This window comes from Pseudophryne corroboree, chromosome 5, assembly GCF_028390025.1.
Source record: "Pseudophryne corroboree isolate aPseCor3 chromosome 5, aPseCor3.hap2, whole genome shotgun sequence".
Taxonomy (NCBI): domain Eukaryota; kingdom Metazoa; phylum Chordata; class Amphibia; order Anura; family Myobatrachidae; genus Pseudophryne; species Pseudophryne corroboree.
Genome location: NC_086448.1, coordinates 413777503 through 413798594, shown reverse-complemented (window position 1 = coordinate 413798594; position 21092 = coordinate 413777503). Strand labels below are relative to the sequence as shown.

Below are 21092 nucleotides of genomic sequence, written 5' to 3'. Positions count from 1 at the left end.
TCATTAAGTATACTATCCATCTACATTCTATACCTGTGGTGCATTTTAGTTTTGCAGTTTGCTGACACAGTGACCACCAGTATACTATATATAGCAGTACGGTACGGAAGGCCACTGCTGTACCTACCTCTGTGTCGTCATTAAGTATACTATCCATCTACATTCTATACCTGTGGTGCATTTTAGTTTTGCAGTTTGCTGACACAGTGACCACCAGTATACTATATATAGCAGTACGGAAGGCCACTGCTGTACCTACCTCTGTGTCGTCATTAAGTATACTATCCATCTACATTCTATACCTGTGGTGCATTTTAGTTTTGCAGTTTGCTGACACAGTGACCACCAGTATACTATATATAGCAGTACGGTACGGAAGGCCACTGCTGTACCTACCTCTGTGTCGTCATTAAGTATACTATCCATCTACATTCTATACCTGTGGTGCATTTTAGTTTTGCAGTTTGCTGACACAGTGACCACCAGTATACTATATATAGCAGTACGGTACGGAAGGCCACTGCTGTACCTACCTCTGTGTCGTCATTAAGTATACTATCCATCTACATTCTATACCTGTGGTGCATTTTAGTTTTGCAGTTTGCTGACACAGTGACCACCAGTACACTATATATAGCAGTACGGAAGGCCACTGCTGTACCTACCTCTGTGTCATCATTAAGTATACTATCCATCTACATTCTATACCTGTGGTGCATTTTAGTTTTGCAGTTTGCTGACACAGTGACCACCAGTATACTATATATAGCAGTACGGTACGGAAGGCCACTGCTGTACCTACCTCTGTGTCGTCATTAAGTATACTATCCATCTACATTCTATACCTGTGGTGCATTTTAGTTTTGCAGTTTGCTGACACAGTGACCACCAGTATACTATATATAGCAGTACGGAAGGCCACTGCTGTACCTACCTCTGTGTCGTCATTAAGTATACTATCCATCTACATTCTATACCTGTGGTGCATTTTAGTTTTGCAGTTTGCTGACACAGTGACCACCAGTATACTATATATAGCAGTACGGTACGGAAGGCCACTGCTGTACCTACCTCTGTGTCGTCATTAAGTATACTATCCATCTACATTCTATACCTGTGGTGCATTTTAGTTTTGCAGTTTGCTGACACAGTGACCACCAGTATACTATATATAGCAGTACGGAAGGCCACTGCTGTACCTACCTCTGTATCGTCATTAAGTATACTATCCATCTACATTCTATACCTGTGGTGCGCCTCTTTTTTTCTTTGCATCATGTGCTGTTTGGGGACAATTTTTTTGAAGTGCCATCCTGCCTGACACTGCAGTGCCACTCCTAGATGGGCCAGGTGTTTGTATCGGCCACTTGTGTCGCTTTGCTTAGTCACACAGCGACCTTGGTGCGCCTCTTTTTTTCTTTGCATCATGTGCTGTTTGGGGACTATTTTTTTGAAGTGCCATACTGTCTGACACTGCAGTGCCACTCCTAGATGGGCCAGGTGTTTGTGTCGGCCACTTGTGTCGCTTAGCTTAGTCACACAGCGACCTTGGTGCGTCTCTTTTTTTCTTTGCATCATGTGCTGTTTGGGGACTATTTTTTTGAAGTGCCATCCTGCCTGACACTGCAGTGCCACTCCTAGATGGGCCAGGTGTTTGTGTCAGCCACTTGTGTCACTTAGCTTAGTCACACAGCGACCTTGGTGCACCTCTTTTTCTCTTTGCATCATGTGCTGTTTGGGGACTATTTTTTTGAAGTGCCATCCTGCCTGACACTGCAGTGCCACTCTCCTAGATGGGCCAGGTGTTTGTGTCGGCCACTTGTGTCGCTTAGCTTAGTCACACAGCGACCTTGGTGCGCCTCTTTTTTTCTTTGCATCATGTGCTGTTTGGGGACTATTTTTTTGAAGTGCCATCCTGCCTGACACTGCAGTGCCACTCCTAGATGGGCCAGGTGTTTGTGTCGGCCACTTGTGTCGCTTAGCTTAGTCACACAGCGACCTTGGTGCACCTCTTTTTTTCTTTGCATCATGTGCTGTTTGGGGACTATTTTTTTGAAGTGCCATCCTGCCTGACACTGCAGTGCCACTCCTAGATGGGCCAGGTGTTTGTGTCGGCCACTTGTGTCGCTTAGCTTAGCCATCCAGCGACCTCGGTGCAAATTTTAGGACTAAAAATAATATTGTGAGGTGTGAGGTGTTCAGAATAGACTGGAAATGAGTGGAAATTATGGTTATTGAGGTTAATAAAACTATGGGATCAAAATGACCCCCAAATTCTATGATTTAAGCTGTTTTTTAGGGGTTTTTTTATAAAAAACACCCGAATCCAAAACACACCCGAATCCGACAAAAAATTTTCGGTGAGGTTTTGCCAAAACGCGTCCGAATCCAAAACACGGCCGCGGAACCGAATCCAAAACCAAAACACAAAACCCGAAAAATGTCCGGTGCACATCACTGTAATAATGAGTCAGACAGACAGACTCATTATAGTAAACTGGCGGCCACCGCGCAACACAGGTCATGGGCAGTAATAGAAAGAGGAGGTGGTCCTGCTGGAGGAATGAGGGGCCCCTCCCTTTATCCCTTTATCTCACTTTTGGCTCCTTCTCAGGGCCGGCCGGCCCATTAGGCAAGTTGCGCAGCTGCTTATGGCGCCGTCACGGTGAGGGCAATGTCACGGTCAGCTGCACACAAACCGACTTGTCACCCATGGCTGCCGCTGCTCACCCGCCCGGCAGCCTGCCGGCGCCTCCAAGATACAGCAGCTGAACTGGAAAGGGAAATGGCAGCTACCGGCAGCTGTGACAGATCCGGGAAATGGGGATTGGGTCACCTACTATCTCCCTGTCACCTCTGCCTCCCCAGTTACCCACTATCTCCCTGTCACCCCTGCCTCCCAGTCACCCACTTTCTCCCTGTCTCCCCTGCCTCCCCAGTCACTTACTATCTCCTTGTACCCTTGGCTCTTGAGGAGAGGATGCTGCTGCAGAGCCATCCTGGGCTTCATTCTGGGGGATAGGGAGGGGGGGGAGGATTTGGTTAGCTGCATTGTGTCTTTATTCTCTTTGTCCCCCATCACATCCAGCCAGGCCCCTGCCAGCCAGCCCGCCCTCACTGTCACTTCTGCCCTCACAGCAGCTCTCCTTTCCAGGCTAATGTGTGCCATAGAAGCGCTTGGAGTCGGCAGACATGAGCAGTTACTGGTTAGATTAAATACAGTAGTTTGTGTGCTATGGCATAATGTGAACACAGGGCATTACTGCGTGGCATAATGTGAATTGTGGCCACCACTGTGTGATGTAACATGGATTGTGGGCACCACTGTGTGGCATAATGTGAATTGTGGGCACCACTGTGTGGCGTACCATGAATTGTGGGCACTACTGTGTGGTGTGGTGTAATGTGAATAAGAGTCACTGCTGTGTATATGGGCAATACTGTATATGCACACCAGCTTGGGCCCACCAAGATCGATGTGTTATCAACAGGGCACCTCCCCAGTACGCCAGCTGGTTCTGATCAGCACTACTGCCACTCGAGCCCTATCTCTATGTGCACATGGAACACTGCAAACCTGCGACCTCTGGCTCCTGCTGCACCCAGAATGGTAAGCTGTGGAGGCTGCAAGGGGGTGTTGCAGGCAGTTGTGTGTGTGGCTGGCTATGGGGCAGTGTTTCTGGGTTAGCCAATGGGTGTGGCTATGGGGCAGTGTGTGTGTGCGCGTGTGTTTGTGTGTGGCTATGGGGCAGTGTGGTGTGTGTGCGCGCCATGGGGCAGTGTATGTGTGTATATATGTGGAAGAGTGTGTGTATGGCTATGGCTGCAGAATGCGCATGTGTGTGTGGTGGTGGGGGTGCCCTGCCTATTTTGTCAGTCCCGGGCTCCGCAATTTTTGATGGTAGCCCTGTAGGGGAATTCCAAGTGAACTGTGACAGTATGATCAGGCCCAAAAAAGTGCATTGTAACTACAGGCTGCAAAAGAAATGTCCGTTGCAAGTGATAACTCTCAAGCTCCTGCATTTTTCTACTCCATGGATTCTGTGCTTCTGGAAGAATTCAAAAGAAATCTCGTCCAACTTCAAGATCTAGTAAAGGAAGTGTTACTCACGTCGCAAAAGTTGCTGAAAAGTCTTCTGGACTCAGCCAAAAATATCTTCTGGGGTTTCTGCTACTAAAATATCCTTGGGAGATAAAGTTTCTTATTGTTCAGAAGAAGCAGCAGGAAGATCAGAGACTGTGGTTCTCAGGTGCTCTGCTCATGCAAACGCAAGTTACCAAGTTTCCCCCAACCCAGCCTCTTTGAGACCATGGAAGGCACAATAAACTTTGGGGATTATTCCGAGTTGATCGTAGTACACAAGTACAAAAGCATTGCAGCTCCTGCGGCTGGCCGGGAGTTACTCGTCGCTTCCCTGGGTCGCAGCGTCGGCTGGACCGTGCACCAAAAACAGCGGCCACAAGAGTGACCCCAATTAACTTCGCTGTTAACCGCAGACTGCAAAGTTCCCATCATTGGTTAGAATGGAGCTGCGCTACGCTACATTGTAACCAGTGCGGTCCTCCTGATTGACAGTGCAGGAGCGCACAGCCAATCAGGAGAGTGCCATGACGTGGCGCTCCCTGATTGGCTGGCGGGACATTCACTGACAGAAGTCACGGGGGGTCCCGCCAGTCGGGGAAAGGGGTTCCATGTGGGGTTCCATGTGTTCCATTCCTTTAGTTGCGAGGTTCGGGTTGTCGGTTTATTATTTTAAACAAGTACGTGGATTACAAAGTTAAAGAAGAGGACAGAACGACGCCGGATTGTTTTTAAGTATAATTTTTATTTACAGGTACCCCGTGGATTCTACGTGGACAAGGGGACCGAGGTGCTCCGTGTCAACATAGGTAAGTATGTGTGTGTATAAGTGTGCATGTACTGTATGTCAATTAAAGTTATACTATCATGGTGTGTGTGTTGTATATTTTTTTTGTGTATTTTTTTGTAGTAGAACTACAGGTACCAGCGGGCTCGTTATTTCCCCGCATGCTGGTACTTGTGGTTCTCCAAGTACCAGCTTGCGGGGGAGGCTTGCTGGGACTTGTTCTACTGCAAAAAAAATATTATTTCTGTTTACACAAAGGCTATCAGCCTCCCATCCACCGCCCACAGATGGGGGGGACAGCCTTGGGCTTCATCCCTGGCCTTTGGGTGGCTGGAGGGGGTGGACCACTTGATGTAAGGGGTCCCCACTCCTCCAGGGTACCTCGGCCAGGTGTGACTAGTTGGAGGGGTAATGCCACGGCCGCAAGGACCAGTATAAAAGTGTCCTCTCTCTAGTGGAGCCTGGTGCTGGTTTAAAAAATATGGGGGACCCCTACGTGTTCTGTCCCCATATTTTTTGAACCAGGACCGGACGCAGAGCCCGGTGTTTAAATAAGGGGGGACCCCAGTCATTTTTCCCCCTGTATTTTTACAACCAGGACCGGCTCAAAGAGCCTGAGGTTGGTTATGCTTAGGAGGGGGTACCCCACGCAATTTTTTTTCTATTTTGAACACTGTCCACACTTCATATAAGGTACACAATGAAGCCCTGCACGGATTTCACTGATCCGGCCGGGATTCATTGTGTTAAGTCTGGCAGCGTTTCACTAATCACTCCCGTAAAACACTGCCCGACAATACGAATCACATCGACATCGGAAAATATGAAAGAAGACAACCCGGCAGCTTAGTAAATTACATACAATTTATTCAAAAAGTTACAAAAATACACGACCGATACAATTCGAGATGAAACTCCCACCAAATCAACACAAATACGATTCTTAGTAAATATATCTCCTGGAGTTCAATCCCTTATTTCATGTATTCTCAGTATTGTAGTTCCGGTTCCCACCCCAGATGGGATCCATAGTTGTCATGCCAGGAGGGGGATCCGAGTATCCTGCCCCAGAAGGGGTCTTGAAGCTTTGCAATACCAGCCAAGGGCTCTTGTCTGTCAGCCCCAGCCAGAGTTTCCAGTCTGCTAGCTCCTAAAGGGAAACTGTCTATATGACTATGACTAGTGGTAGTGTGAATAAGATTGTGCTATTTTAAGGCGAAATTTGAAGTGAGGGTACTATTGTGAGGCCACGCCCCTTCCTTGTGAGACCACACCCCTTTTTTGCACGGATCTTTTATAATGTATGGGAATAAATTTATTGTATGCAAGGGGGGCACCGAACAAACTAGCATCGGCCCAGGCTCCACCTAATGAGAGGGGGGTTGGTAGGGGAGATGTGTTCCACCACCTAAATGTATTAAGCCTTAAAAAGTGACTCCGTCGAGATGGATAAAGAGTGATAAATGACCAGCCAATCAGCTTCCTAACTGCCATGTAACAGGCTGTGTTTGAAAAATGACAAGAACTGATTGGCTGGTCATTTATCATTCTTTATTCGTCTCCACGTTATCAATTATTAAGGGTTAATACATTTGGGCCTAAGCCCTGACTATAACTGTGTACTATGACTCATTATTCCATGTCTTCAGCCTTCTTTGCCTAGCTTGCCTGCACTGTCTCCAGTTTGTGTCAAATAAACGTACTAGTTCACTTATGCTGTGGTGGAATTACATCATTCTGGTCATCACACACAGGGGAATTCCTGGTGAATGATTGCTCCTAACCCATGAAGGATGCACAAATAGCATTTAACAAGCTATAGTCTGCCCCAAACAAAGTGCAGTTTATGTCATACAGTACCTAAGATACAGTATATGGACTATATGCACACTCAATGGTCAAGCCACTTACCAGATTAACTCAAAGATGCCTAACCTTCTGCATCCTGTGGGAGGCTTCCATTTCAGCCATAAATCCTCTGCTGCCCTGCTTTGTAAGTCAATTCTCCCAGATTCTTTAGATTCTGCCAGGGGTGACACTAAGGATTTTTTTGCAAGAACAGTGATTGGCTGTAGCTGCTCAGGAGTCACTGCTGACCACTCTCATTATCCCTCCTTGTGGGAACCCGACACTGACAGGAGAGCAGTGCTGCAAGTATGGTGATACGGGCAGGTACTGCGTATCAGTAAGAAATTGACAGCCTTGCTTGCAGCCGCTGCTGTTTATCTCTGAGTGGAGGAGAGAGCAGCACGTGCCTCTCCTGCCGCTCAGTGTATCTCAAATGAGGCATCAGTTTATTAGCCAATCAGAGCTCATGGACCGGCAAAGGCAGCTCCTAATTGACTGCTGGACCGCAAGCTTTCATTGGCTCACGTACCGGCTGTTATGAATCCAGCACTCTGGTCTGAGGAGATCTTTTTGCGAGGACCGGAGCACTGGAACGAAATGCTGGGGAAGGGAGCGGGAATGGAAAATAGCCCCTGGCGCCCTAACTCCGTTGTCTCACCCGTGCTGTCGTAAATCCCCTGCGAAAATCCCGAAAAAATGCCCTCTTGAGCCTAGGGGCATGAAGATCCTTATCTAGGACCCAAGACCTTTCCTCCGGACCATAGCCTTTCCAGTGAACTAAAAAATAAAGCCGACCCCGGGACAATTTGGAATCAAGAACTTTCTCTACCAAGAACTCCTGTTGTCCCTGTACATCCACTGGAGATCTACCCTGAGAGATCCTCCGAGGAAATCTACTGGAAGAAACGTATTGTTTCAACAGGGAACAATTAAACGTATTTCCAATCTTGAGAGATCTTGGTAAACGTAGCCGAAAGGCAACTGGGTTGACTCTTTTAATAATAAGAAATGGTACAATAAATTTGGGTCCCAGTCTAGCCGAGGATTGTCGAAGCCTGATGTTGCGAGTTGACAACCACACCTTGTCTCCCACCTTAAAAGTGCAAGGACGTCGGAGCCTGTCAGAAAATTTCTTTTCTCGAAAGGCCGCTTTTCTGAGAGCAAGGTGCACTTTTTTCCAAATTGCTCTGAGATGGGAGGTCAATGCCAGCGAGGAGACTGAGGAATGATGAAAAAAAGAATTAGCTCTGGGGTGAAAACCAAAAACTGAAAAGAATGGAGACTCTTTAGTGGAGGAATGACAGGAATTATTGTAAGCAAATTCAGCCAAAGGAAGAAACTCGGACCAATCATTCTGGAGTTTGGCTGAATACAAGCGCAGATATTGTTTTAATGACTGGTTAACTCGTTCGGTTTGCCCGTTGGATTGTGGGTGATAACCGGATGTTAATGACAGTTTCATCTTTAATGAAGCACAAAAACATCTCCAGAATTGTGCGATGAATTGTGGAACCCGATCAGAAACAATATCAGTGGGTAACCCATGAAGCCTAAACACATGGCTGAGGAACAAAACTGCCAACCCTTGAGCAGAAGGCAATCGTGGAAGAGCAATAAAATGAGCCATTTTACTAAAACGGTCCACTACCACCCATATGACTCGGAATCCGGCTGAAAGGGGAAGGTCAACCACAAAATCCATGGAAATATGAGACCATGGCCTGAGAGGGACACTTAAGGGCATAAGTTGCCCGATAGGCAAGGAACGGGGAACCTTATGCTGTGCACAAACCTGACATGAAAAAACAAATTCCCTAACGTCTTTAGACATACTAGGCCACCATACTGAGCGAGAGACTAACTCCAATGTCTTAGTGATTCCCGGATGCCCTGAAACCTTGTTGTCATGGAATTCAGTTAAAAGAGTAGCTCTCAAAAATTCAGGAACGTAAAGACGACCAGCAGGAGTAAATCTAGGAGCTTGGTGTTGAAGCTGGTTTAACTGGGTAAATAAATCCTGTGTGAGGCCTGCCCGGATGACCGAAGATGGAAGTATTGGGGTGTACAACAGGATTGTTATTGTGAACCGGAAGAAAACTACGTGACAGGGCATCAGCTTTTGTATTCTTGGAACCAGGCCTGAAAGTGACTATAAATTTGAAACGAGTAAAAAATAATGCCCAACGTGCCTCCCGGGCATTAAGCCGTTTAGCTGATTCAATGTATTGCAGGTTCTTATGGTCAGTCAATACCGAAATAGTATGCTTTGCTCCTTCCAGCCAATGCCTCCACTCCTCAAAAGCCCACTTTACCGCCAGTAACTCCCGATTACCAGCGTCATAATTGGATTCAGCGGAGGAGAACTTCCTGGACATAAAGGCACAAGGATGTAAGTCCAAAGACACCGGATCCTTTTAAGAAAGGACAGCCCCCACTCCAACCTCTGAGGCATCAACCTCCACAACAAAGGGCAATTCCGGATTAGGATGTCTGAGGACTGGAGCTGAGACAAAGGCTTGTTTCAGAGCCCGGAAGGACAACTCAGCTTCATGCGACCAGTTGGTAGGATCCGCTCCTTTCTTTGTCAGAGCCACAATGGGAGCAACCAGGTCAGAAAAAGAATGAATGAACCTCCTATAATAATTCACAAACCCTAAAAAGCGCTGAATTGCTTTTAAATTGGTGGGTTGCGCCCAATTAAGGATGGCCTGAAGCTTCTTAGGTTCTATGGAAAATCCCTGAGGGAAAATTATGTACCCTAAAAAAGATACTTTCGTGACGTGAAATTCACACTTCTCCAGTTTGGCATATAAATGATTCTCACGTAACTTTTGAAGAACCAGACGTACCTGGGTGATATGTTGTTCCATCGATTCAGAAAAAATCAAGATGTCTTCTAAATAAACGACCACGAATTTCCCTAGGAAGTCACGGAGCACATCGTTAATGAGGTCTTGAAAAACTGCTGGAGCATTAGACAGGCCGAACGGCATCACCAGGTATTCGTAGTGACCTGACTGAGTACTGAAAGCCGTCTTCCACTCATCTCCAGATTTAATTCGGATGAGGTTGTAAGCTCCTCTCAGGTCAATTTTAGAAAAAATCACAGCAGAACGTAACTGATCAAAGAGTACATAAATCAACGGCAAAGGATAGGTGTTTTTGACTGAGATTTTATTCAAGGCTCTAAAATCTATGCATGGTCTAAGCGAGCCATCCTTTTTCTCCACAAAGAAAAAACCAGCACTTAAAGGGGATTTTGATGGTCTAATAAAACCTTTCTGTAAGCTCTCCTGAACATAGTCATTCATAGCCGAAGTTTCTGGCCCGGAAAATGCATATAATCTCCCCTTTGGCAATGCGGCACCAGGGATTAGCTCAATAGCACAATCATAAGGCCGATGGGGAGGCAGAATGTCCGCATTGCCTTTGGAGAATACATCGGCAAACTCCTGGTATTCCACAGGAATGAGTTCTGGAATGATAGCTGCTACTCTAACTGGAAACGAAATACATTCCTTAGCACAAAAAGTACCCCATTGTGAAATCTCCCCGGACCGCCAATCAATGGTGGGATTATGAAAGGCCAGCCAAGGGTGACCCAGAACAACTGGAACTGCTGGGCAATGTGTTAGATAGAACTCGATCTTTTCGGAATGTAAAGCTCCTACTGTAAGTACTACGGGAGGTGTACGGTGAGTAATAACCCCGTTGGAAAGCGGACTCCCATCTAAGCCATGCATGGTGACACACCTACCCAATGGTGACTGAGGAATGCCTAAGGCCTTAGCCCAAGTTAAATCCATAAAGTTTCCTGCAGCTCCACTGTCAACAAAAGCCGACACCAAAGAACTGAGGCTGCCAAAGGAAACCTTAACTGGGACTAAAAGAGAGTTATTCGAGGAGATAAGCTGCAGACCTAGGTGAACCCCCTCACAATTCACCTGGTCAAAGCGTTTCCCGACTTGTTCGGACAGTTACGAGCAAAATGTCCCTTACCACCACAGTACAAACAAAGACCGTAATTTTGCCTTCTGGCCCTTTCCTCAGGAGACAGCCGGGAGAGACCCATCTGCATGGGCTCCTCTACGTCTTCTGGAATGGAATAAACACAAGGACTTGACCTTACAGGTGTTCCTCTTTCAGCCCTCCGCTCTCTGAGACGACGATCAATCTTAATAGAAAGCTCCATGAGTTTATCGAGAGTCTCAGGAGCGGGGTACTGGAGGAGACTGTCTTTAATAGACTCTGATAAGCCGAGGCGAAACTGACTGCGCAGGGCTGGGTCATTCCAGCCACAGTCGTTCGACCAACGGCGAAACTCAGTACAATAAACCTCTGCAGGATTTCTTCCTTGTTTGAGAGCGCGCAGCTGACTTTCAGCGGACGCCTCTCTATCTGGGTCATCATACAAAAGCCCTAAAGACTTAAAGAAAGCATCTACTGACAACAACGCAGGATCCTCTGCCCTTAAACCGAACGCCCAGGTCTGAGGATCCCCCTGGAGTAAAGAAATAATAATTCCAACCCGCTGAGATTCAGAACCAGAGGAAGTAGGTCTTAAACGGAAATAAAGTTTACAGGATTCTTTAAAACTAAAAAATTATTTTCTATCGCCAGAAAAACGGTCAGGCAAATGCATCTTTGGTTCAGGGACTACCTTTGGGGAGGCTCGCAAAAGATCTTCCTGCGACCTCACCCGAAGAGATAGATCCTGAACCATCTGAGTAAGTTCTTGAATCTGATTGTCTAAGAGCTGGCCAGGGTTTGGCCCTAAACCTGTCGGATTCATGAGGCCAAATTTTTTTAACAAAAACTGAATGAGAGGAAAAAATGAAAGCCCTGTTTAATTTTAATTTTTTGGTATGGCCGGTAATAATGTTATGATTCCAGCACTCTGGTCTGAGGAGATCTTTTTGCGAGGACCGGAGCACTGGAACGAAATGCTGGGGAAGGGAGCGGGAATGGAAAATAGCCCCTGGCGCCCTAACTCCGTTGTCTCACCCATGCTGTCGTAAATCCCCTGCGAGACTATGGTTGCTTGAGCCCATGGCAGCCGCGTTTGAAGGGCGGATTATGTCTGCCCAACCCCGATGCCCCCCCAGGTCTTAATGAGATACAAAGGGAAATCCGGGACAGGGTGATAACAAGGGGCCCTCTGACTAAACAACCAGGCCAGGGGCTACAAGCTAACTTAAAACTAGAATATGTGCGGAAACACCACCAGGGAAAAGGACAACCAAAATATCCACTTGTCCACTTCTCCTACCCAGCACCGCCGAGTTCCAGAGAGGACTTGTGGAAGCGGAACCCTCCGCAAATGCTCCAAAAACAGAATATATAAAGATAAAGCGGCTGAGCCGCAACACACGGCAGAGCCGCAACTCACGGAACACCACTCGATATACAAAGGTGATCAGTCAGGACAACTGGGGACCAAACGACTTCCTGGGATGAGATGACAACTCACAAATACAGGACTTCTGAGGACAGGAATGACCGGATACAGCAGGACTGGAACAGACTCTCAGCAAACCAAAGCAGCATGCAGGAAGCTATTACCGGCATCTGTGATAAGTACTGGGAAGGTATTTAACAGGGAGTCCTCCAATCAGCTGCTTAGAGCCTGATTGGGAATAAATGCCGTGCAGCTGCCTTGCTGCACGGCCAGAGGACAAGTGTGTGTGCTTGTTAATTAGGCCCTGCAACGGGGAACGCGGTCCGCCCGTGGCGTCCCCGTTGCTAGGGTCCGTGCGGCTCAGCGCGCCCGGCGTCTAGCGTTGCTAGGGAGCCGGCGGCTGAACGCGCACGGCGTCCCTAGTTGCTAGGCGCCGGGCCGCGCGGACATGCGGACCCCGGCGCCTAACACCGGCGCCTGGTTTGAGATACACACCGCCACTGGACGGACTGAGGGGCTGGAGAGGCTCGCGCAGTGCTCTCCTCCCCTCAGACACACAGCAGCAACAACCATGAGCAGCACTATGGGGGCATGTGTGTATCTGACACTGTGGTGGCATATGTGTATCTGACACTATGCGGGCATGTGTGTATCTGGCACTGTGGGGTCATATGTGTATTTGGCACTGTGGGGCATATTTGTATCTGGCACTGTGAGGGCATATCTGGCACTGTGTGTGTGCATATCTGGCACTGTGGGGGCATATATGTATCTGGCACTGAGGGCATATGTGTCTGGCACTGTGGGGGCATATCTGTATCTGGCACTGTAGGGGCATATCTGGCACCATGGAGGCATATGTATATCTGGCACTGTGGGGGCACATGTGTATCTGGCACTGCACTACTGGGGGCATATGTGTATCTGGCACTATTGGGGGCATATGTGTATTTGGCATTCTTGGGGAATGTTATTTATTTATTAACAGTTTCTTACACAGCGCAGCAAATTCCATTGCACTTTACAACTGGACACAATGATAAGACAAAACTTGGTAATAAACAGTCATAGAGATAGGAAGGCCCTGCTCGCAATATGTGTATCTGGCACTGCACTACTGGGGGCATATATGTATCTGGCACTGCATATGTGTATCACGCCCCCATTTTCATTGGCCGCGCCCTGTGTGGCATGTGGCCACACCCATTTTTCGGCACGCGCACAGTACCACTAAGACATTTATACTACTTGCACCACTGCAGGAGAGAGAGAGACAGCAACACATGATCAGACACTGGGTCTTCAGTTCTTATCTTTGCTGGTGTGCAGTGCACTGACCTATAGCCTCTGCTTCTGCTGTTAGGGTAAGAATCTTTCTTTAGTTAAACACATTTGTTTAATTAGTACATAGTGTCTGTAATGGTTTAATTAATGCTGTATGGAAAACAGCACATACAATAAATATAGGTAGTGCCTACAAGATATTGTCCATTGTTCACAATAAAATGACATTTAATACACGAAAATCATTGTATTCTTATATGTTTAGGGATGAAATCACACAAGGTCTAATTGCAGTTGGAATTTATTGCACAGGCATCAAATTACTCATGTAAATTGTGCTGAGTGAGAAGAAAAGAAATATCACAGCGAATAAATATATATTGCAAACAAGAAACCCCATATTGCAGACAGCAATGTTAGTATCAATACTTGCAAAAGGTCCCAAAATATATTGTTACTAATGTTATATAGAAATATCTGGCAACAGCAAGCATTTAAGCATAGATATGCCCATTTGTTAAACTAGACACGCACTTTGGGCAAGAGTATGACATGCCCCCTCGGTGGCGCAACGTGCTTTGCACGGCACATCCTAAATGTATTATCTCCTTTTAATTCTGGTTTTCAAAAGTAGGCAAGTATGGATTATCTCCTTGGTGCAATGATTGAGCATTCAGGTCCACAGACACTGGTGCTGAGGAGGGTGAGGGCACTGATTACCTGGCCTAGGCTTGCTGGAGGGGCCTGGTGGGGGCTCGAGTCTGACGACCTCCCTCCTGAGTATACTTTCCTTCATCTGGGAGTGTGTCCCTCCTCCTCCATAGGCCCATCTTCCCAGTGACAGCTTCGGGGAGATGGCGCTACTCAGCTCTCTAGTGCACATGCGCCATCTTCCCTAATATCCTTCGGAAGATGGTGCCAGCTGAGGAGGATGGACCTGCTGCCCAGATCAAGCAATGTAAGGTGCAAACCCCCCCCTCACCCTGACCTGAACAGCATCCCCCTGTGGAGAAAGCGGTCTCTCTTCATTTTTATTTTTGTTTTATGTATTTTTTCTATGGGAGTGGACACACCCCATGCTGTACCGGGGCCCATCGCTGCTCTCTGCGGTCCTGTCCACAGACACACACACAGCAGACTTAATAAGAAAATCTGCTGCCTCCATGCTGCCCTTTATTCTGCACGTAGTTGCCGCAGGCTAGGCTATGGAGGAGGATGGCTGTAGTTCACAAAATAAATTTCTATGGGGTATAACATTAACTATGGCCCTACTATGGTTCAAGAGTTTAACTAGGGCACTATAATGGGGCGTAAAATTAACAACCACTGTGGAGAGAGGCCCCTTCAAAATGTTGCCATGGGTCCCACAAAGTTCTGACTATACCCCTGCTGAGAGTGTTTAGTATCAACTGATGTAATTTGTTTTATGCATTGTCTGATATTTAGTGAAATCAACTAAAATAACTAAGTAAGTAAATATATTCAAATATTCTCTTCAAACACTTGCTACTTTCTACTTTTCTGGTTAACTGCATAGCCAATGGTTCCTTGTGCAGATGAGTTGTAACCACATTTAACCAAACAGTAGTTCTGTAAACTGCTGCTAAATGAATGCGGCACCAGGGATTAGCTCAATAGCACAATCATAAGGCCGATGGGGAGGCAGAATGTCCGCATTGCCTTTGGAGAATACATCGGCAAACTCCTGGTATTCCACAGGAATGAGTTCTGGAATGATAGCTGCTACTCTAACTGGAAACGAAATACATTCCTTAGCACAAAAAGTACCCCATTGTGAAATCTCCCCGGACCGCCAATCAATGGTGGGATTATGAAAGGCCAGCCAAGGGTGACCCAGAACAACTGGAACTGCTGGGCAATGTGTTAGATAGAACTCGATCTTTTCGGAATGTAAAGCTCCTACTGTAAGTACTACGGGAGGTGTACGGTGAGTAATAACCCCGTTGGAAAGCGGACTCCCATCTAAGCCATGCATGGTGACACACCTACCCAATGGTGACTGAGGAATGCCTAAGGCCTTAGCCCAAGTTAAATCCATAAAGTTTCCTGCAGCTCCACTGTCAACAAAAGCCGACACCAAAGAACTGAGGCTGCCAAAGGAAACCTTAACTGAGACTAAAAGAGAGTTATTCGAGGAGATAAGCTGCAGACCTAGGTGAACCCCCTCACAATTCACCTGGTCAAAGCGTTTCCCGACTTGTTCGGACAGTTACGAGCAAAATGTCCCTTACCACCACAGTACAAACAAAGACCGGAATTTTGCCTTCTGGCCCTTTCCTCAGGAGACAGCCGGGAGAGACCCATCTGCATGGGCTCCTCTACGTCTTCTGGAATGGAATAAGCACAAGGACTTGACCTTACAGGTGTTCCTCTTTCAGCCCTCCGCTCTCTGAGACGACGATCAATCTTAATAGAAAGCTCCATGAGTTTATCGAGAGTCTCAGGAGCGGGGTACTGGAGGAGACTGTCTTTAATAGACTCTGATAAGCCGAGGCGAAACTGACTGCGCAGGGCTGGGTCATTCCATCCACAGTCGTTCGACCAACGGCGAAACTCAGTACAATAAACCTCTGCAGGATTTCTTCCTTGTTTGAGAGCGCGCAGCTGACTTTCAGCGGACGCCTCTCTATCTGGGTCATCATACAAAAGCCCTAAAGACTTAAAGAAAGCATCTACTGACAACAACGCAGGATCCTCTGCCCTTAAACCGAACGCCCAGGTCTGAGGATCCCCCTGGAGTAAAGAAATAATAATCCCAACCCACTGAGATTCAGAACCAGAGGAAGTAGGTCTTAAACGGAAATAAAGTTTACAGGATTCTTTAAAACTAAAAAATTATTTTCTATCGCCAGAAAAACGGTCAGGCAAATGCATCTTTGGTTCAGGGACTACCTTTGGGGAGGCTCGCAAAAGATCTTCCTGCGACCTCACCCGAAGAGATAGATCCTGAACCATCTGAGTAAGTTCTTGAATCTGATTGTCTAAGAGCTGGCCAGGGTTTGGCCCTAAACCTGTCGGATTCATGAGGCCAAAAATTTTTAACAAAAACTGAATGAGAGGAAAAAATTAAAGCCCTGTTTAATTTTAATTTTTTGGTATGGCCGGTAATAATGTTATGATTCCAGCACTCTGGTCTGAGGAGATCTTTTTGCGAGGACCGGAGCACTGGAACGAAATGCTGGGGAAGGGAGCGGGAATGGAAAATAGCCCCTCGCGCCCTAACTCCGTTGTCTCACCCGTGCTGTCGTAAATCCCCTGCGAGACTATGGTTGCTTGAGCCCATGGCAGCCGCGTTTGAAGGGCGGATTATGTCTGCCCAACCCCGATGCCCCCCCAGGTCTTAATGAGATACAAAGGGAAATCCGGGACAGGGTGATAACAAGGGGCCCTCTGACTAAACAACCAGGCCAGGGGCTACAAGCTAACTTAAAACTAGAATATGTGCGGAAACACCACCAGGGAAAAGGACAACCAAAATATCCACTTGTCCACTTCTCCTACCCAGCACCGCCGAGTTCCAGAGAGGACTTGTGGAAGCGGAACCCTCCGCAAATGCTCCAAAAACAGAATATATAAAGATAAAGCGGCTGAGCCGCAACACACGGCAGAGCCGCAACTCACGGAACACCACTCGATATACAAAGGTGATCAGTCAGGACAACTGGGGACCAAACGACTTCCTGGGATGAGATGACAACTCCCGAATACAGGACTTCTGAGGACAGGAATGACCGGATACAGCAGGACTGGAACAGACTCTCAGCAAACCAAAGCAGCATGCAGGAAGCTATTACCGGCATCTGTGATAAGTACTGGGAAGGTATTTAACAGGGAGTCCTCCAATCAGCTGCTTAGAGCCTGATTGGGAATAAATGCCGTGCAGCTGCCTTGCTGCACGGCCAGAGGACAAGTGTGTGTGCTTGTTAATTAGGCCCTGCAACGGGGAACGCGGTCCGCCCGTGGCGTCCCCGTTGCTAGGGTCCGTGCGGCTCAGCGCGCCCGGCGTCTAGCGTTGCTAGGGAGCCGGCGGCTGAACGCGCACGGCGTCCCTAGTTGCTAGGCGCCGGGCCGCGCGGACATGCGGACCCCGGCGCCTAACACCGGCGCCTGGTTTGAGATACACACCGCCACTGGACGGACTGAGGGGCTGGAGAGGCTCGCGCAGTGCTCTCCTCCCCTCAGACACACAGCAGCAACAACCGTGAGCAGCACTATGGGGGCATGTGTGTATCTGACACTGTGGTGGCATATGTGTATCTGACACTATGCGGGCATGTGTGTATCTGGCACTGTGGAGTCATATGTGTATCTGGCACTGTGGGGCATATTTGTATCTGGCACTGTGGGGCATATTTGTATCTGGCACTGTGAGGGCATATCTGGCACTGTGTGTGTGCATATCTGGCACTGTGGGGGCATATATGTATCTGGCACTGAGGGCATATGTGTCTGGCACTGTGGGGGCATATCTGTATCTGGCACTGTAGGGGCATATCTGGCACCATGGAGGCATATGTATATCTGGCACTGTGGGGGCACATGTGTATCTGGCACTGCACTACTGGGGGCATATGTGTATCTGGCACTATTGGGGGCATATGTGTATTTGGCATTCTTGGGGAATGTTATTTATTTATTAACAGTTTCTTACACAGCGCAGCAAATTCCATTGCACTTTACAACTGGACACAATGATAAGACAAAACTTGGTAATAAACAGTCATAGAGATAGGAAGGCCCTGCTCGCAATATGTGTATCTGGCACTGCACTACTGGGGGCATATATGTATCTGGCACTGCATATGTGTATCACGCCCCCATTTTCATTGGCCGCGCCCTGTGTGGCATGTGGCCACACCCATTTTTCGGCACGCGCACAGTACCACTAAGACATTTATACTACTTGCACCACTGCAGGAGAGAGAGAGACAGCAACACATGATCAGACACTGGGTCTTCAGTTCTTATCTTTGCTGGTGTGCAGTGCACTGACCTATAGCCTCTGCTTCTGCTGTTAGGGTAAGAATCTTTCTTTAGTTAAACACATTTGTTTAATTAGTACATAGTGTCTGTAATGGTTTGATTAATGCTGTATGGAAAACAGCACATACAATAAATATAGGTAGTGCCTACAAGATATTGTCCATTGTTCACAATAAAATGACATTTAATACACGAAAATCATTGTATTCTTATATGTTTAGGGATGAAATCACACAAGGTCAAATTGCAGTTGGAATTTATTGCACAGGCATCAAATTACTCATGTAAATTGTGCTGAGTGAGAAGAAAAGAAATATCACAGCGAATAAATATATATTGCAAACAAGAAACCCCATATTGCAGACAGCAATGTTAGTATCAATACTTGCAAAAGGTCCCAAAATATATTGTTACTAATGTTATATAGAAATATCTGGCAACAGCAAGCATTTAAGCATAGATATGCCCATTTGTTAAACTAGACACGCCCTTTGGGCAAGAGTATGACATGCCCCCTCGGTGGCGCAACGTGCTTTGCACGGCACATCCTAAATGTATTATCTCCTTTTAATTCTGGTTTTCAAAAGTAGGCAAGTATGGATTATCTCCTTGGTGCGATGATTGAGCATTCAGGTCCACAGACACTGGTGCTGAGGAGGGTGAGGGCACTGATTACCTGGCCTAGGCTTGCTGGAGGGGCCTGGTGGGGGCTCGAGTCTGACGACCTCCCTCCTGAGTATACTTTCCTTCATCTGGGAGTGTGTCCCTCCTCCTCCATAGGCCCATCTTCCCAGTGACAGCTTCGGGGAGACGGCGCTACTCAGCTCTCTAGTGCACATGCGCCATCTTCCCTAATATCCTTCGGAAGATGGTGCCAGCTGAGGAGGATGGACCTGCTGCCCAGATCAAGCAATGTAAGGTGCAAACCCCCCCCTCACCCTGACCTGAACAGCATCCCCCTGTGGAGAAAGCGGTCTCTCTTCATTTTTATTTTTGTTTTATGTATTTTTTCTATGGGAGTGGACACACCCCATGCTGTACCGGGGCCCATCGCTGCTCTCTGTGGTCCTGTCCACAGACACACACACAGCAGACTTAATAAGAAAATCTGCTGCCTCCATGCTGCCCTTTATTCTGCACGTAGTTGCCGCAGGCTAGGCTATGGAGGAGGATGGCTGTAGTTCACAAAATAAATTTCTATGGGGTATAACATTAACTATGGCCCTACTATGGTTCAAGAGTTTAACTAGGGCACTATAATGGGGCGTAAAATTAACAACCACTGTGGAGAGAGGCCCCTTCAAAATGTTGCCATGGGTCCCACAAAGTTCTGACTATACCCCTGCTGAGAGTGTTTAGTATCAACTGATGTAATTTGTTTTATGCATTGTCTGATATTTAGTGAAATCAACTAAAATAACTAAGTAAGTAAATATATTCAAATATTCTCTTCAAACACTTGCTACTTTCTACTTTTCTGGTTAACTGCATAGCCAATGGTTCCTTGTGCAGATGAGTTGTAACCACATTTAACCAAACAGTAGTTCTGTAAACTGCTGCTAAATGAATTTGTACTAGTAAGCAAAAATATAATGGATAAGAGAAATTCTAGGTTCAATTGTACATGTTTAATAATATTATGTACTTAAATATATAGTTGATAACACAACACTGCAATCTTTATTTGTTTACCATACTCGTGCTTTTAAGAACATTTATGTTTATAAGGCTAAAGTGGTATTTGGTTCTGGTAATCTGCTTTGCACACCAATGTTGTCTGGTCACATGCAGTGTCTGGTGCCAGCTCTCAGACACACATGCCTCAGTTACACTGAGCACATTAAACATCTAAAGCACTTATCAGCATCATTAAAATGTGCTCCTGCTGAGTCTGTGTGGTATTGAATAGATGCCAAACCACACTTGTAAAAGATGCTGCTAAGTCTAAAAAACACATAGTATCCAAGTGAAGAAGACTGGTTCATGAGACTGGTAGAAAGGATCCTAAAAACATGTGTAGTTCTCTATGGGGAATGCCTTTAGTTTGGCTATTTAACAAACTCTAAAAAGCTTAACTTTTTAGAGCTTTACTCCATTGCATGTCGAAGGAGCGCGTGACAGAAAAAGTGGTGAGGCCTTTGATAAAGGGGTGTGACCTTCCGGAGTCATACCTACAAACAAGGAGCTTTTTCTAGTTTTGTTGATTTTAAATACAGTATGCCTTTTACAGTGTGGGCCAAGAATCTGTTAGGTCTGCCCTCAAGACAGAGAATATCCCACATAACACCATTAAGTGCTTCAAGCGCTCTTCAAACATGGATCAAAGAAAGTCACATTTGCGGGCCAAATGTCCCAACCAGTGGCGGTTTTTACCTATGGGCTGCAGGACTGCAGTCCCCCCAGGTAAAATCATTCCCCCTGCCCACTGTCTGTGAAGCCAGATACAGTCCATGAGACTGCACTGGCTTCATTGTGACTGGCAGTGTCTTCCTATTGGAAGTCCTAAATGTCAGTCTCAGACAGTACAGGCAGTCCCATTGGAAGATGTTTCATCCCTACGGGACTAGGCTGCAATAGGCAGAGAGCTTGCTTCCGTTGTGTAGCACAGTGGTATAGCCGAATGTTACCATGCCCGTAAGCTAGAGTTTAATTCCGCAAAGGACAAGATGCTTTGAAAAACAATTTAGAAT

At 46.8% G+C, this 21092-nt stretch overlaps 1 protein-coding gene across 4 annotated transcripts in view; it reads left to right on the top strand.

The window, feature by feature from the left end:
* Positions 1-21092, top strand: part of COL15A1 (collagen type XV alpha 1 chain) — a 596673-nt gene that overhangs the window by 228882 nt on the left and 346699 nt on the right. The window lies entirely within an intron of this gene.